The 7,283-nt window shown below is 36.1% G+C and overlaps 1 pseudogene; it reads left to right on the plus strand.

Annotated features, from left to right (window-relative positions):
- The first annotated feature begins 1,682 nt into the window (after positions 1 to 1,682).
- LOC113911110 lies at positions 1,683 to 2,448 on the plus strand (annotated as a pseudogene).
- Positions 2,449 to 7,283: the final 4,835 nt, after the last annotated feature.

A 7,283-nucleotide genomic window follows, 5' to 3' on the forward strand; every position in this document is an offset into this window, starting at 1 on the left:
TCCATCTTTGGAGAGATCCTAGAAGCATGGCACCACAGGAGAAAATGAGTACCCCAATTTTCTTGATACTGGTTTTTAAATCTATTCTCAGTTAAAAGAGTCCAGCTTCCTTAAAGAAATCGTTGATCGCATGGCAAAGAGAAAGCAAGATGAGTTTGGAACATCTTGTGGTATAAAAAGTAGGAAGTGCTCAACAGATAAAGGAGGCATTGCAAACAGACAAAACATTATATTGGTGAGATATGTGATTGGTACCTAAAGTTAAACTTCATTCATTCTTCTTGCTGCATTATTCCCATGGTATGAATAGACCAAAATGTTTTTATGTATTCCCTTTTTGATGGGCATTTAGGCAGTTTCCAGTCCAGATCTATTTAGAACTGTGCTGCTATGAATATTTTTATACATGTCTGTTAATAAGCATGTGTATACATCTACGTTGGTATATATTTTAGAAGGGGGACTGCTAAGTCCTAGGGTATATATTTTAGAAGGGGGACTGCTAAGTCTTCTGTTAAGGTTTGACAGATACCACCAAACAATTTTCTAAAGTGGTTATCCCAATTTACTTTCCCACCAGTGGTGTGTGAGTTCTGCTTGATCTGTATTTTCTCCAAATCCTGTAATTTTCTTCATTTCTATGTTAGCCATTGTGATTTTTTTTTTTAAAGCCTGTAAAGAGAAACAAATTATCTTGAAATCATAGTCATATGACAACAGACCTCATAGCAGTTACTCTGGAAGTCAGGAGGTGGTAGAAAATACATCCTCAAACAGGTCTTCCAGCTTCTGCCCTTGACTTTGTATAGCCCATCAGCAGCACAGCAACCCAAGTCCTTTGATCAAAACATTAAGTCAGATCATGTCACTCTTTGCCTCAAAATTATCTGATGGCTTTGCCTCTCATTCTATTTAAAAAGCCCAAATTCTTAATACAGTATAAGACCTTCATGAATTGGTCCCCTCTTACGCTTCATTCTACTCATTCAGCCCTGACCGCCAACTCTTGATCACACACCAAGCATGCGCCCACTCATGTCCTTTGCACAGTCTGTTCCTTGGCCTGGAAAATGCTCCCCCCAGATGTCCACATGTCTTCCTTGTCAAATATTTTCTCAAATTGCTTAAATAGCAACCTTTTTTTTTCACTTCATAGCCTCTTTCTTTCATTATTCCTTGATATCTATCCCCATCTAAAATATTTTTTGTCTTTATCTCATGTGATACATAATTGGTGAGTTTTTTAATCCTCTGTTGTGTAGCCACAGCTTAAAACAACTATCCTGTAAGAAAATCTTGAAAAATCAATAAATTGCTTTTTCTCAATGGGTTTGCTGCCAGAACACAGGTGTTATGAAAACCACCACCAAGCCTAAACAAAAATGGGAAAGGAAAAGACATCAACACTGTTGTTATTGGACATGTAGATTCAGGCAGGTCTACCACTACTGGTCCTCTGATCTACAAATGTGGCGGGATTCAAAAAAGAACTATTGAAAAATTTGAGAAGGAGGCTGCCAGGATGAGAAAGGTCTCCTTCAAGTATTCCTGGATCTTGGATTAAACTGAAAGCTGAACACAAATGTGGTATCACCACTGATCTCTCCCTGTGGAAATTCGAGACCAGTAAGTATTATGGGACCTCCGTTGATACCCCAAGACACAGAGATGTTATCAAAAACATGGTTACAGGCACATCTCAGGAGGACTGTGCTGTCCTGATTATTGCTGCTGGCGTCAGTGAATTTGAAGTGGGTATCTCCAAGAATACACAGACCCATGAGCATGCCCTTCTGGCTTATCCACTGGGTGTGAAACAACTAATTGTTGATGTTAACAAAATGGATTCCATTTCTGTAAGACTGGTGTTCTTAAACCTGGTCACCTTTGCTCCAGTCAGTGTTACAACTGAAGTAAAGTCTGTTGAAATGCACCATGAAGCTTTGAGTGAGGCTCTTCCTGGGGGCAGTGTGGGCTTCAATGGCAAGAACTTATCTGTCAAAGATGTTCAATGTGGTGATGTGGCTGGTGACAGCAAAAATGACTCAGCGATGGAAACAGATGGATTCATGGCTCATTTGATTATCCTGAACTATCCAGGCCAATTCAGTGCCGGATATGCACCTGGGCTGGATTGTCACACAGCTCACATTGCTTGCAAGTGTGCTGAGCTGAAGGAAAAGATTAATCATTGTTCTAGAAAAAAGAGCTAAAGATGGTGCCAAGTTCTTGAAATCTGGTGATGCTGCCATCGTTGATAGGTTTCCTGGCAAGCCTACGTGTGTTGAGAGTTTCTCTGACTAGCTGGGCCATTTTGCTGTTGGTTATATGAGACAGACAGTTGCTGTGGGTATCACTGAAGCAGTGGATAAGAAGGCAGCTGGATCTGGCAAGGTCACCAGGTCTGCCCAGAAATTCGGAAGGCTAAATGAATATTCTCCCCAATAGCTGCCACCCCAGTCTTAATCGGTGGAAGAACAGTCTCAGAACTCTTTGTGTCAGTTGGCCATTTAAGTTTAATAGTAAAAAGACTGGTTAATGATAATGATGCATCGTAAAACCTTTGGAAAGAAAGGAGGGGGCGCCTGGGTGGCTCAGTTGGTTAAGCGACTGCCTTCGGCTCAGGTCATGATCCTGGAGTCCCGGGATCGAGTCCCGCATCAGGCTCCCTGCTCAGCAGGGAGTCTGCTTCTCCCTCTGACCCTCCCCCTGACCCTCCCCCCTCTTCATTCTCTCTCTATCTCATTCTCTCTCTCAAATAAATAAATAAATCTTAAAAAAAAAGAAAGGAGGTTTTGTGGACTATTTGCTTATTTTGTGTGTGTGTGTGTGTGTGTGTGTGTGTGTGTGTGTGTGTGTGGCAATTTTAAGTTACTAGTTTTTAAAATCAGTACTTTTTAATGGAAACAACTTGACCAAAAATCTGTCACAGAATTTTGAGACCCATTACAACCCCAAGTGTAATGGGGGAAGGGGAAGAAAAATTAATAAACTAATGTAACATAGAAATTTATATTGAAAGTACATTTTTAAGCTTAGTTACTTGTTTGAAGGAAATTGGTGTTATTTTCTCTACTGCTTTAAGTATTTCTTTCTCTTTGGTTTCAGAATTTTAATTGTATAAGCCTGCCTGTGCTTTGGCTTTATATTTATACTACTGTGTATTCACACTTATTTTTGAAATTGTGGCTTGATAAGTTTCATACATTTTTGGAAAATTTTCAGCTTGAATTTCTTCAAACATCCATTCTCTCATCTTCTCTATTCTGGAACTGTATTTGCACACATTTTGAATCTTTCTAACGTATTCATATGTTTCTTTCAGACTTTTCTATAATTCTCATCTCTGTTTTCTTCACATTTCTACCTGGCTGTATCAGTCTTTGAATTCCCTAATCCTCTCTTCCATTGTATCTTCAACATCTATTTGTAGATACTATATTTTTAATGTCTAAGAGTATTTGCCTTTTTTTAAATAAATAGATTATAATTCCCCAGTGAAATTATCCATCTTTTAAAAATCCATTTTATTAAAATTAGTAGTTTAAGTCCATTTTGAAAACTCCAGTATCTGGATCACTTGTGGGTTTATTGTTTTATCTCTGTTCTTCTTGATTTTTGTCACTTGGTCTTATTCTTACTCGGGATAATTTTTGTTGAATGCATTGTACATGAACAATAGCAAAGGCCCGAGATGATGTTTTGTTTCTCCACACTGTATTTAATTTTCTTCCTAAAGGCAAATGGAGTATAGGCAGATCATCTTACTCCAGCTCACATTTGTCTGTTTTTTTCCTTCTAGAGTTTACCTCTTTCAAGGTCTGACACGAAAGCCTGAATTTTAACCATAGTCCCTCATTCTTGTCAAGCTGTAAAACCAGTTTTTGTCTTCACTGTGTATATTCTAGAAACCCTGATTAGTGTTATAGACTCTTTGGTGTCTGCTTTAACATTCTCAGCATCTCCTCCAATGCAAGTATTATTTATTTGAAGATGAGATTATATGAGGCCTTTGGGGCTCATTTAATTTTAGTTCCATAATAGTGACACTCCTTAAATCCCAGCTGCCTTTGTTTTTCTGATGGGTTTAAGCATCTTAAAAAAAAACAAACACTTGTTTTAGTTTCCACAAGAACAGTTAGTCTAATACAAGCTTTATCATTCTAGCTAAATGTGGAATTTTCTCTAGAAATATATTTGAGATTAAACTTTGCAGCTATTTCAAAGGGGAGCAAGTTGTGTTGACTGAGGTCCCAGAAAAGAAAAAAAAAATCCTTCTTTCATTTTTAGACGGATACATATTAAACTCTAACACCTTTCTTTCTTTTGAGTCAGGCTTTTAATTTTAATATCAGAGAATCTATTGATAACTTTCAATTGTGTTAATTTCTTGCACCATGGTGGTTAATGGAAACCTATCTATATCTGTCTACATATGGAGAGAGAGAGTTGGGAGCTATCATTTTTATTGTGAGAGCCGTTGAATCTTCCTAATAACAAAACAACAAATAATAATAATTCTCTGTATTAAGCAAAAGAGAAATAAGCAAGATTGGCTACATAATTTGTCATAATTTGACAGAATGTAACATGAAAATGCAGGGCCCTTATTTAAAAATGAAGAATTTCAAGACACCTAAAGCAGAACATTAAGTAGATTTTAGAATAACAACTGTTCTTTCTTTCTTTCTAAAGTTTATAAATAGGCTAGGGTAGAAGTAACTCTAAAAATTCCCCTCATTGTAATGTTCCAAGTAATTCCTGTAATGGTAAGTTTTTCAGTGCCCAGTATGGTATGTATACAGTAATACATAATCTACTAGGGAAAAAATTCCCTACAATAAGAATGTATTTAAGAAGTATTTTTTTTTAAGTATATAGGTGAGCTATGTAGGAAAATAACATACCTCTCTGGTCATAGTTACAAAAATACATAAACATACATTTTATACATTAACTATAATGTATATTTTCTTCTTGAGAGCTCCTCTGAGAGCGGCCTATATTACACTTAGTCATGGTTTGCATTCTGCTGTTACAGACTAAGCCCAAATATCCACAAATGGTACAACTTCTTTTTCATGTCGTGATACTTTTTCTTGGTAAAAATTAAATGTAAAAGTTGATACTGTAGTCTTATAACCCTTCTAAATAGAAACATTTGACAAAGTGACTTTGAACCATTGCTTAATTTAAAAAAATAGTCAATGACTTAATTTTTTTCCCCATACATCATGTTTTCTCATGCTTTGAAATTTCTTAATCTGTTCCTCTGGCCTAAAATGCTTTATCATCCTGATTTCACTGGCAAGTCCTTGGTTTAATTTTAGGATTCAGTTTAGACAAAGTCTTGTTGGAACTTGCTGGCTGTTCTGACTCTGCTCCCTTAGCATCTTATACAGACTTAGAGCCTCCTGGGCCCTTAGGTACAGAATATCATACACTCTCAGTGTGCCTGCCTTTTATGACAGTGCCCTGCTTTATTAATCTTTGTGATCTCAACCTTTCTCAGGTGTTCAAGAAACAACTGTTTGACTAAACTGAACTAAAACAATTGTGTTCTTAATTTCACTCATCAAATGTTTCTTGGGTGCCTAGCATTTTTTGGACAACGGACATATACTACTCAGCAAGACAGATGTGTCACTGCCCTTAGAGAACTTAAAATACTAGCAATAAAAATTAAAAATGAAAAAGAAATATTGTGAACATTGCTGTAAGGAAAGTAAAGAGGGTTAAGGGCATGTAACTGGATCTTAGGACCCCAAAAGTACTTAGCTTAAAATGAAGTTGCTTAAGTGATGTATTTAGTATTAGCGTTACAAATTATCAGAAAGATTGTGCAGACAACTAATCTTGTTAAGTCTATTTTCTCTTTGTTATTAGATAATGATGTCATCCCCCATTTACTTATTTCAGACTTGGCCTTTGTATTCATTTGAACCCTGAGGCAAAAAGATAAGGGACTGGTGTTTTAAAAGCTAGATATTGAGGTTTTGCATTTTCTTAATTCCAATGACATTCCCTTATTGACACTCCCTGGCCTCCCTGTTAGGAGCCTAGCTGACATTTCCCATTTATTGGCACCAAGTCAGCATGGGATTAATACTGCCTCCCTCCAACAGAAAGAATAAAGAAAATAGATTTCTACAAAAATCGTAAATAACCTCAGTGTTGTTTTCAGAAATCTATGACAGACCTTAAATTTATGCCTTCCTATTATAAATATTTACTGTATATTCTTTGATAATATTAAAATATACAGTAATATACAGATAAGAAAATAAATCATATGTCACATAAATGTGCAACATACTACTTTTAGTGTAAGTGTCTTGTTTGAAGATGTAGGTAAAATAACAGTACATCAAAAACTTTTAATCACTTAAAAGCTTTGTTAGGGAACTTGATTATTCAAATGTGGCATCAAGTAGTATCACATCAAGTTATAAGTGGAATGGACTCCAAGATCACCTGGTCAGTCTGATAATCTTCATTTACGCTTAGATAACTCTTCATCTAGATACCATTCATAAATAAAGCTGAATTATTTGCCCTCCAAATCTGATTTTTCCTAATACACAGATGGTAACTTGTTGGTTTATATCACTAGCACTTAATTTATATTAAATTATCATTTACTTTATTGTCATCGTTCTTTGTAAAATGAACATTCTCAGCTTTGGCTAAAAGCTGTGTAAGACTTAAAGAGTGAATAGGGTCTTGGAGGACATGCTAAATGAGAAATTCTTGTGGTCTCCTATACCTACACCTACTATTCCTTATTGCCCAAGCCCATGTTTCCTATCATAAATGATTTTAGTAGTTTAATCTCTGTTATTTTAGGGAAACTGCTGTTTCAGGTAACTTTAGGGGACAAGTTTACCGTATTTAGATAGAATATCTTGAGAAACACCCTGTGCATTTTTAACCTTTAAGTACAAATCTGCTAAGTAATCATACATTACAGAGAAGCAAAGTTTCTCTAAAAACAAGGGAAAAAATTCTTACTCTTAGGTAAAATAAGATAGCCCATTTATAGCATAGGCCACCATGTTTGGAACTTACATTCCCTCTATGTGTTTGAATAGTAATCAGAGTTCTGATCTTGAGAAAAACTTAGGAGAGATACCTTAAAGTACTCAAATTCTAATTACTGAATGTAATTAAAATGTGGGCTTTGGGGTTGGTAGTTTTTCAGTGGATACCATGATCAACTAATCAACTACTTTTGATCAACTAATCTGCTACTGTCTTTGCCAGCATTCTTGAAAGACTGAGGC

Source organism: Zalophus californianus, chromosome 12 (assembly GCF_009762305.2).
Source record: "Zalophus californianus isolate mZalCal1 chromosome 12, mZalCal1.pri.v2, whole genome shotgun sequence".
NCBI classification, from domain to species: Eukaryota; Metazoa; Chordata; class Mammalia; order Carnivora; family Otariidae; genus Zalophus; species Zalophus californianus.